We start from the raw sequence: 10,180 nt of genomic DNA, 5'->3' as shown, positions 1-10,180 counted from the left end.
GTAATATACTTTATGTGAACTATTGAGATTAACTCCCACTTTCTGTCCTATAATTATTGTCACTGAGACAGAAAGTGAAGGGAAATCTAAAAACTGTCCCCAGAACATGGATAGAAAGAAACCCAATGGGGACACTTGTTCAGGTGTCAAATAATAAAGGTGGAATTTCCCTTCACTTTGGAGAGATTTCCTCTCACTCTAGGACAGGAAATCTCCTTAATGGGAACAGGGAAGCCATAACAATCTGACAGAGGTTCTATATATACAGTACTTTTCTCCGCTCTTTTTACAGTAGAAAAAAAGTCCCCCCTGAATTTCCACATTGAGGCCCAATCTCAGATCAGTTGAAACTCAAAGTTTTGATGAACAGATTAGGTTGAGGTAGCAAATTTCAGCATTTAAGAAGAAACAACAAAAATTCATTTACACCATATGCCATGCTAAAGTGTTTATTTATTTGCTTTTATTTAATGAGAAATTACATAGAATTCAGTTATCATTACATTTCATTCAGAACAAATGTTGACAGAGATTAAATATTCGCTTGCATAATAATCAGTGATATTCTCATGTGTTTTGATTTTCTAGGGACTGTCAGAATCTAGAAATCTTCACACATTGATAACTTTTTTTCTTATGATTGGTCTGGGGTGATCATAGTTAAAGAAAATGGATGTCCTAAAACATCTAACATATAACATGGAGTCGCTTGTATTCATTTTATTTTGGTTGATCTATTTGGTTTGGATCGGGTTTATTTTGGAATGTATAATTTTAGATTTTGGTTTGGATAGTGAAGTGAAAGAGAGGTCATAATGGAAAATGAAGGCATCATTATACATGTAGAGCCTGTGATCATTAGGATTGTAGGATAGACTTTGTATGTTCTCCTTTCGCTTAATGAATGGGACACTCAACTTCCCTTCCTCATTAGTTTTGGTATCATACATGTAGAAGATCTCCTCTTTGTTAATGCTGAGGGCTCGAGTGGCATACAAGACCCCGCACACCATGAAAGCATTGCTGACGCCAGGTTTGTACTGGTTGGTGTTCCAGGTCTGCAGTACTGCAAGAGTAGTATCATTAAGTTTACTGATAACAATATTTCCAACATTCTCCTCAGTTGAATAAATGACCCAAAGACCCTCTTCATCAGCTGAGAAGTCAATGTCCTGAAACGCAGTGTGTGAGTAGGAAAACCTGTTGTTGGATGTGGCACCAGGAAGAGCCGATCGGGTGATCACATTTTTAGTCAAGTCGTATTTACAGATGTTCGCGGTGTTATAGCAGTTATAGTACAACGCGCTATTGTACACGATCATTCCACCACCTTGACCATATTCAGATGATGAAAATGACTTTGGTGGTGGACCTATATGAAGTGTGAGATCATTATATGAAAAGTAGGGGGCCAGATAATCCATAGTCCTTCCATCAGTTTTTAGAGGAGCCACCCACTGGAAATTCTGATCAGCGCCTAGTAGTGAATCTCTCCCCCATCCTCCGTAGTAATAACTGCCCCCCCTCCAGTTTAGTCGAACTACAAATGGTTCACTGATGTTGTTGATGATTTGTCCATCTTCACAAGTACCTGCAAAAGGAACAGATGGATATAAATATTTAACAGGTAAACAAAATATAAATGCAGCAAAATGTAAAATCTGAGTCAGCTAGGACTTTGCTAAGAATGCTTTGTTATGTCAGACATTTGACAAGGTGTTGCTTCTGAGCAGTGGTGGCTGGTGCTTAATTTTTTTGGGGGGGCGCAAACATAGCCCCGACCAACCAACACCCCCCCGTCACTCGCCCTTGATAGGGCCTACAGACAGACAGATCGATAGACAGGAAGATAGGTACACAGACAGACAGATCGATAGACAGGCAGATAGGTACACAGACAGACAGACAGACAGATCGATAGGCAGGCAGATCTATAGGCAGACAGACAGACCGATAGGTACACAGACAGGCAGATCGATAGGTACACAGACAGACAGACAGATCGATAGGCAGACATATTGATAGGCAGATCGATAGACAGACAGGTCGATAGGCAAACAGACAGACGGACAGACATACAGACAGAGCGATAGGCAGGCAGATAGGTACACAGACAGACAGATCGATAGGCAGGCAGATCGATAGACAGACAGATCGATAGGCAGACAGATCAATAGACAGGCAGATAGGTACACAGACAGACAGATCAACAGGCAGACAGATCGGTACACAGACAGATCGATAAGCAGACAGACCGATAGGCAGGCAGATAGGTACACAGACAGACAGATCGATAGGCAGGCAGATAGGTACACAGACAGACAGATCGATAGTCAGGCAGATCGATAGGCAGGCAGACGGACAGACAGACAGATTGATAGGTAGATAGATAGATAGATAGATAGATAGATAGATAGATAGATAGATAGATAGATAGATAGATAGATAGATAGCAGGGGTGGACAGACAACTCATGGGACCCCCCGGGAATAGGAGATTATGGGGCCCCCGGGCAATAGGAGAAGATTATGTGGCCCCCCGGCAAATAGGAGATTATGGGTCCCCCCGGCAAATAGGAGATTATGGGGCCCCCCAGGCAATAGGAGATTATGGGGCCACACAGTATACACACACAGAATACACATACACACACTGAAAGAGGCGAAAGAGGTACTGGAGAGGCGAGGCAGCTATAATCTTGGGATTTTTTAAAAAACACAGATTTTTACATACCGCCCCTGGTTTTATTGAGGCTGGCAACCCTGATGGGGGCCCCTTAGTGGCATGGGGCCCTCGGGCAGTACTCGAGTGCCTGAATGGTCAGTCCGCCCCTGATAGATAGATAGATAGATAGATAGATAGATAGATAGATAGATAGATAGATAGATAGAGCGAGAAGAGAGAGATAGAGACCTGGTGAAGGTGAGGATACTATATACTATATATGATGGCTGTAGCTGGACACAGTACTGGGACCCCTCATGGTACACATATAAATGCTCCTGCAGATTGCTGGGTGAATGGAGGTTAATTCCCGGGCAAAGAAGAAGCAGGGCACCCCCCTCCCCCCTCCCTCTACCGTCCGATCACAGATCATCATCACAGGATGAGAACATTACAAGGTATTACAAGGTACATTACAAGGTATGTGGAGGGACAGACACTGACAGAGTGTCAGATCACATTACCTTGATTCTTGCTTCATGGAGTCAACTTCCCACTGGCATAGAAACCAAAAGTGACACGGCTGCCCAGGTTAAAGCACCACCCAAGTCCTACGGCGGTGCTAATGGTCAGATAGGCAGACAGACAGAAGACTGACCCAATGAGAGTGAAGAGGCGCTTAGCTTTGCGCCACAAAGCAACACAAAACCCCACAAATGTAGCGTCTCGCCTGCAATCACGGGATTGCATTGGCATGACGCTTCCATAGTGCAATATGGCTGGCACCCCAGCACAGTGAATTTAAAGAACTTTTTTAATTTTTTTTTTGTCACTAGTTTTGGGGGGCATTGCCCGGGCACCCCCTATGGACTGGCCACCACTGCTTCCGAGGCTTACAATATCTGTAGGTAAATCAGTCTGATAAAATACAAACATATTCTATTTATGGATTATATTGGTTAGCCATGAATGGTGATGCATATGGGTAAAAAAAAAGGTTGATTGAGTGTTATTGTAAGTCCTCTGTCACTTCTGTATGGTTTTTATAAATGTTATTTTGTGAAAGAGGGAAAATTTCAAATTGCTCTGCAAAAGCTTCTTAATACAGGATTTTAGACTCACACTGAAATGGGCTTTTGCAAGACCTACCCTACCTATATATATACATATACATATATATACATACATACATATATATATATATATATATTTTATTTATGTAGTGTACCCCTATAAGAACCACTGGTGAATTTGGTCCCATTTCACCCATAGAGCACACAAAGCCAGGCACACAGCATTTTCTTCATTCTTCCACTGGCTCCAACGCGAACAGTCTAGGAGTTACTTTTTGCGTTTTTATTGGGAATGTTGAACTTAGATTAGAGAGGGAGCTTGGGATACCCAGATAAACTGTAGAACTGTATACCTTGAGGACTCCTTAACTTTCTGGCAGCACTGTACACAAGGAATGAATGTCCCACAGCATCTCTAAGCTGATGGTGACTGGTACTCCTTCCAGAGTTTAAAAGCTATACACAGTCACTACTCTTCAGCACTGGGGTCATTTACTCACATAACCACAGGATCATCCGTTGCCTACTGCCGATATCCACCAGGCTCATTCTAGTGAGGGAGATGTAGACTCACACCACCATAGAACAGCTGGACTCTTTCCAACTTCCTCCTTGTAATGAGATTGGGAATGGTAAGCCAGTATTAGAAGAGGTAAAGGGTACAACAGAATTAGGCCCCCTACAGGTTCGGGAGGGTAATTCTGGGGAAGATTTCCTGAGGTTTGAGGAACTTCTAAGATCTATGAAGGACTGTGGTAAACAATGGTCGGAAGGAAATGGCCCAAAGCACAGCAAGGTGTCACAGGACTTAAAAACCTCAGAGTGGCAAGATAGTCAGGATGTCCTTCAGAGGGAGACTGGGATGAGGCTGCAGTCATATGAGGATGTTGGTGATGAAACAGAGAGTCCCAGAGCAGAAGGAGAGAAAAGGATTGGCTTAGGGACGGCATGACAGGTGTGGATAGCACAGTCATGCTTTCTGGGAGACAAATTTGTCCCCTTTAAGAAAGGGGGAGTGGCCGGAGCGGGGGAGGTGCTCAGGCTAGTATGCTAGGAGGAAGGAGGGGGAGTGACGTCACTGGTGAGCGGCGGAGGAGAAGATTCCACACGCTCTCACCGCTCTGTCCCCTGGCTATGAACACTGCAATGGCAGCGATGGATACTTCAGCGCAAAGCTACGAGCGGCGGCAGGACAAGGCACAGACTGGCTACAGGCCCAGGTAGTAGCCATTAAAAACAAGGTGAGAGCGGCACCGAACGGGGGGACCAGTGGCTCTACATGCTCAGCGGTCACTACCGCAGCAGCACTTCAGCCCTGACACCTCTCCTGGTGGTCAGGGGCAATATGCAGCATCATATGAGAGGGAGAGAACCTCCCACCACCCCCCAGTGACCAGATCCAGGAATGGGGTCTTAAGAAGGACACAGTGCAGAGGCAGGAGCGCAGGGATGGGGGAGCCCAGTACAGCACATGGCTCCGACCCCCCCCGCTCATCGCAGATGCCAGGAGGGGACAGCAAGGGCTGCGGGAGAAGGTCAGAGCAGCCAGTCGGCCCAGCGAAAGGGAGCAGTGTCTCGGGATGCTGGCCAGGCGGTCGGGGCGGCCTGAGGTCCCGCATTTATCAGAGGGAGGACCATGAGGAGCGCTGTGACGGCAGTGAGCGCGGACAGAGAGTGAGCAACGGATGCCTGGACCGGGAGAAGGACCAGGAGCCCATCAATTCGGGCAGCGAGCGGGGCTGGCGTGACAGGACGGAGAGAAGGACGGGAACAGCAACGCAGACCCCCGGCAACCAGAGCAGGACCCTCTGGGGTGCAGCCAGTGGTCGTTCGGCCGGAGGAGAACAGCGACAGATCGGAGGGAGAACTCCTTTATAGTCTTCTACCCAAGAGCAATTTCTTCTTACCCTGCAAAATTGGCCCTATTTACTATAAAAAAATTACTATATACTATAAAACTCAAGCCATTGTCCTGAGAGATCGGTTTCTCGACAAAGGATATGATCCCAAGTCGATTGAAGAAGATCTCCAGAATGTTACTACTATGGATAGAGAACAACTTCTGAGGCCTAAAAACAGTACAACTAAGAAGCAAGATAATTCCTTCTTTAAGTGGGCTTTTATTACTACGTTTTCTTCCCAACATTGGTGGGTGAATATAATAATGAAGAAACCAAATTCTGGGACCAGTACTTCCAGATAAACCTAATGTGATATACAGAAGAGGTTATACCCTGAAAGATAAATTGGCACCCAGTGCAATTGACTTACCCCCTAAAGTGAACATGTTTGGAAACCTGAAAGGTTTCTTTCCCTGTAAAAGATGTAAAGTGTTTAAGACTTCAGAAACCATTAGAACCACATCTTTCAAATCCAATGTTACAACAAAATCCTTCACTATACAAGAATTTATTACTTGTGGAACTGTAGGGGTTGTGTACCTACTGGCCTGCCCATGTGGGTTACAGTATGTAGGCAGGACCACTAGGGTCCTTAACATCAGAATAGGCGAACACATAGGCAATATTAAAAGAGGATTCATAGGTCATAGCGTGTCTAAACATTTTCGTCTATATCATAACCAAAATAGTTCACTTCTCCAAGTCATAGCTATAGAAAAATATGTTCCGCATAAAGACATATTAAAAGACATATTTCACGTCGTGAGACGAAATAGATATATGACCTCCAGTGTTACAGGCCTTGGGGCTTGAATATTGAATGGGATACAAACTGCTTCATAGATAATAGTTGAGCTTGTGTTGCATGAAATATCCCTCATTTATTTACGAGATCCCCTCTTTTATGTTAATTTACTAATGTGCTAATAGGTTTTTTAAAATAACCCAAAATCGAATATGTATCTCTTTCCTAATTTTAGATGTATTACAATCAGAGAGAAATATATATGTATATTTTTTATATATGTATGTACATATGTTTTTCTATATATTTATTTTTTATCATTTTAAAATTTGTTTTAGTTTTCTTCTATGTGCTTAAGGTTTAAAATACCTATCATTAGTCCTAAGAATAGTTTTTATATTATTTTATATTAAATCTGTTTAATTTTTAATGATTAAGCCAGTGACACAGGTTGTATCAGGCTAAATGCTTACTTCCTGTGTCTCTCCTGCCTGAACGGTATTTAAATGTGGTGTGCTGATGTCCAGGCATGATCTCCGTTCCTAGTGGATGCCTGTTAAGGGGAAACATGTCGGGTGGAGCATGAGCATGAGCATGAGCATGAGCATGAGCATGAGCCTGAGACATCACCACGCTGAACAGCTGACTGGTAGACACCGTGGCTGATTCAAACCTACTTTTCTTACCTGCTTGAATTTATGGACTTTTTTCTTGTATGATTTGTTTTTTAAATAACTTTTGCTGGAACATACTGCACCATGAAGCCCTTTTGTATTCCTCCTTTCATGAGAATACCCAGATCCTGGCTTTTATGAGAGTGTCCTGGAGAGTGAAGTTTTTTCCTTGCTGATTCCTGGATAAACAGGTGGATTCCTCTCTGCTTTCAATCACTATGAGTTTACCTGCCGGCAGGCTAATGCACAAGCGCTTCTGATCTCTATCATTTGAGATCCAACAGCTCTGGTAAGCAGTTTGTAATTGCATTTTATGCTCCGTATTCCAGATGATTCGAATGAATATGTGTCCTGCTTTCTGAGATTAAGTGAAGGACTTTTACATCTCCTAAATTTTGAAGAATCATTTTGGGATTTTCTGTTTTTGATGAATTCACTTTTAGTTTTATTCATTTATTTTTTATATCACATGGACTATTTGTTTTTGATGCACCATTCAATTTTTCACATTATTATGTTTTAGAGAATCTGTTCACAATATTTATCGTTATTTGTAGCGGTTTCTTTGCGCATCTTTTTCTTTCTTAATATTGGTTTTAGATTTTGGTATTTGACCTATAGAGGTACAGTATTTAATCACGCTTTATTTAGTCATATCACTTGTGCACATATATATTTTTGTATATATTTATTAATCTATAGCGGTTAGCGCAAATATCGCCTTCTTTTTTGTCCTAGGTTCAAATTGATTTACCATATTTCCTTTCCGAAGGGTGGGTCGGTTAATGATTCCATTGCTCCGGAGAAGTGTGCGGTAACATATACTTCTTTTGATGCAGCGAGATCATGGGTTCAGCGTTATGGGCAGGGGTCACTGATGTCGAAAGCAGATATTGAATCAGCTTTCCGGCTTTGCCAGTTCATCCAGACAGTTTCCGTCTGCTGGGCAGTACATGGAATGTGGCATACTAGGTGGAGCTTTGTCTCCAGATGGGATGCTCCATCTCATGCGCTTTCTTCGACACGTTCAGTTCCTTTTTGGAATGGGTAGTATGGGACGTCTATCTGGATGACTTCCTATGCATTGGCCCCTTGGAGTGCCAACATTTGCGCCGTCTTGGTGGGGACATTGCAACATATAGTGGAATTTCGGTTTCCCGCTAGCACTCGAAAACAGAGGGCCCCACGTATACCATTGTTTTCCTGGGAATTGAAGTGGGTTTGATGGGAATGGATTGCCGATTGCCGACGGACAAGCTGGAAAATCTCAAGACAGAAGTGCATGGGACCATTGGAAGGCGCAAGTTACAGTTGCGTCAGTTACAATCGCTGGGAAGCAAAATTTTGCTTGCGGGTGTGGCAGGACTTCCTGATTCGTTCACTGGGCAAGCTCCATGTAGGTCTGGGCCCATCATTATTGGCGAGTTAGAATTGTTCACGGAAGCTGCAGGCTCCACTGGCTATGGGGCTTTCTTTCGGGAAGAAATGGAGCGCTGCCTTTTGGCCCCCAGCATGGGGGGAGGCTGAGTTATGGAAGAACTCAGTCCTCCTGGAACTGTTTCCGATTGTAGTAGTAATGGAAAGGTGGGGGGAATCCTCCCGGAACTTAAAGGTGCGTCTCAATCGTGACGACCTAGGGGTGGTCCAGTTGGTTAACCGCTTGTCAGCAATGTCCATACCGGTGGTCCGGCTGTTGAGACATTTGGTTTTGCGATGTTTGCAATTGAACGCTTTCATTTACGCTGTACCATTACTAGGGGTTTACACCTTGGCTGATGCTTTGTCTCAGTTTAGTGGGACAGGTGCTGGTAATTGGCAACAGACACAGAGAAGCATGGGGTCACCTGTCCCAACTGGATGTGGAACATTGGCTTGGGATCGCAGCACGGGGGATTCAACGCTCTGAGTACGACAACTACTACTTCGGGCTACTCCAAGATATGGCAGGAATGGTTAGCATGCTTGCACAGGCCTGGGATCGCCTCCGAGGGTCGAGAGGTAGCTCACGCAGTTCTCTATTTTATCAACATAGGATTTGAGAGGGGTATCTCGGCAGCCGCCATCGATTGGAAATTGGCAGGCTTGGCCTTCCTTTTTTAAAAATTACAAGGCGCCCAGTTTCATTTGACATGGTACACGGCCTATTTTCGCAGCTGGGCAACATTTCCAGCTCAGAGTATGAATGTGCTCTATTCCACGCGGCCTTCGCACTGGCTTTCTTTGGGGCGTTACGGATAAGCGAGCTAGTCAGCCCTTCGAAACGGTCTCAAGGGGGGCTGCTGGTGGGGGATGTGGGTTATTTGCAAGATTCGGTCAGAATGTGGGTAAGAAGGTCAAAACCAATTAGACCGGTAAGGGTATGCGACTGGAAGTGTTCCGGATTATGAAGTCACACATTTTTTCGGTGAGAGCGGTGAAATCTTTCCAGGACATGCGTACTGGGTTCACAGGCTCATTTTGGATACATAGCGATGGGTCGTCCTTGTCAAGGTTCCAATTCATAGCCGTATTTCGAAAATGTTTGACAGCGGCCGGCTACGATCCAAAAAGTTACGCCTCCCATTCTTTCCGAAAAGGAACAGCCACAGAGGCTTGCATTGCCAACCTCAGTCATGAAGCAGTTAAGCGCATTGGTAGGTGGGCCTCGGACAGATTTGAGCTTTATATTCGCCCACATTTGTTGCAGAATTAAGTCTAAAGATGGGTTCTTGGGGCTTTTATTTTAGTGTTCAGTTATGGGGGAATTTACTGTTTTGTGCTGTCTTTTTCTTGTGTACAGGTGGAGAAGCTGGCCTAGTTTGGATCATGGGTCACTCATATGTTTACTGGGGGCCCAGAAGAGCTAATATTTGGCCGACTGGTAGGCAGTTGGGCATCCCCAGACAGGTAGCTCAGCTGGGATGGCCATTGTTTGGTCAGATATCGTGGGCAGGAAGTCTTGGCGGTGGGCTGGGTCAGCTAAAAAAAAGGTTGATAGGACCAGAGTGAAAGAAAACATAGGAAGTGGGTAGGTTTGTGATCAGGGGTGTGGCTATACGTCATAGAGAGCTGGAGGTGGATACATGGAGGTATCTTGGGAGTGATGGGGTGTAACTTAATGAAGTGGGAACCGATTTTTGGGCT

General features: G+C 44.4%; 1 pseudogene; it reads right to left on the bottom strand.

Annotated features, from left to right (window-relative positions):
- Positions 1-438: 438 nt before the first annotated feature.
- Positions 439-10,180, bottom strand: part of LOC141107737 (olfactomedin-4-like) — a 28,513-nt pseudogene continuing 18,771 nt past the window's right edge.

The sequence above is a fragment of the Aquarana catesbeiana genome, linkage group LG09 (assembly GCF_042186555.1).
Source record: "Aquarana catesbeiana isolate 2022-GZ linkage group LG09, ASM4218655v1, whole genome shotgun sequence".
Lineage (NCBI taxonomy): Eukaryota > Metazoa > Chordata > Amphibia > Anura > Ranidae > Aquarana > Aquarana catesbeiana.
Note: the sequence above shows the minus strand (reverse complement) of the source record. Positions and strands in the feature narration are given on the sequence as shown.